This window comes from Microtus ochrogaster, chromosome 17, assembly GCF_000317375.1.
Source record: "Microtus ochrogaster isolate Prairie Vole_2 chromosome 17, MicOch1.0, whole genome shotgun sequence".
Taxonomy (NCBI): Eukaryota; Metazoa; Chordata; class Mammalia; order Rodentia; family Cricetidae; genus Microtus; species Microtus ochrogaster.
The window spans coordinates 807,648-808,630 of NC_022019.1; the positions used below are offsets into that span (position 1 = coordinate 807,648).

General features: G+C 47.2%; 1 pseudogene; it reads right to left on the reverse strand.

Annotated features, from left to right (window-relative positions):
- Positions 1 to 244: 244 nt before the first annotated feature.
- LOC101982394 lies at positions 245 to 544 on the reverse strand (annotated as a pseudogene).
- Positions 545 to 983: the final 439 nt, after the last annotated feature.

Consider the following 983-nt stretch of genomic DNA (forward strand, 5'->3'; position numbering starts at 1 on the left):
GCCACCTCCTTTCTGGCTTTCACTCCTGCCCTTCTGTCATAGCTTCTGAGAAACTTGTAGTTTCTCGTCATCTACCTGAGGCACGGCTCTAGTGTGCACCCTGCATCCTGAGCTCTTCTAGACTGTATTGCTTTATGAGAGTTCAGTCTTTATTAACGAGTTGCCACTTTGCAACTGCATCCTAATTTTCTTTTTATGTGATTGCTAAGCCAATGAATTATACAAGGCCAGTGTCACTTCCATTTTTTTTTAAAACAATACAAATGTTTTATTTAATAGTCGCAGGTCATCATGGGCCAAGTGGTGGATCCTCAGGACCCAGCAGGAAGGTCAGTCAGCGCAACCTCCAAGCCTCCCTTTCTGACTCCAATAGGGTGAGCACATCTCCCTCTCGAACGGGACCTTTGACGTTTCGGATGATGGAGCGGCTGGTGTCATCCATAAATTCCACACGGACCTGCGTGCACTGTCCCTGCGAACCGGTCCTGCCCAGCACTTTGGTTACCTTAGCGAGCTTGATGGGCTGCACGTGACTCGTGTCCATGATGGCGGCGATCAGGCGGAGAGCTGTCACTTCCATTTTAACTCCATTAAAAGATAATTCTTTTATACATCGATATTGTTGTGGGGTTTTCTGTGTACCCGTATTAGTCAGGGTTCTCTGGATGAACATAACTGATAGTATATGTAACTAGAATCTGCTAGAGTGGCTTACAGGCTGTGGGCCAGCTATTCTAACAATGGCTGTCTCCTGATGTCATGTCCAAGAGTCCAGTAGCTTTCTGTCCATGAGACTGGATATCTCACCGGACTCCAGTGAACAAAGGAATGGCTTAGCAGTAGGACAGATGAACTTGCCAGGGAGGATGAGAACAAGCAAACGAAAACAAAGCTTCTTTCTTCCGCGTCCTTTATGTAGGCTGCCACATGGGTTGTGGTGTGGCCGGGATTTAAGGTGCGTCTTCCCACCTCAAATGATCCAA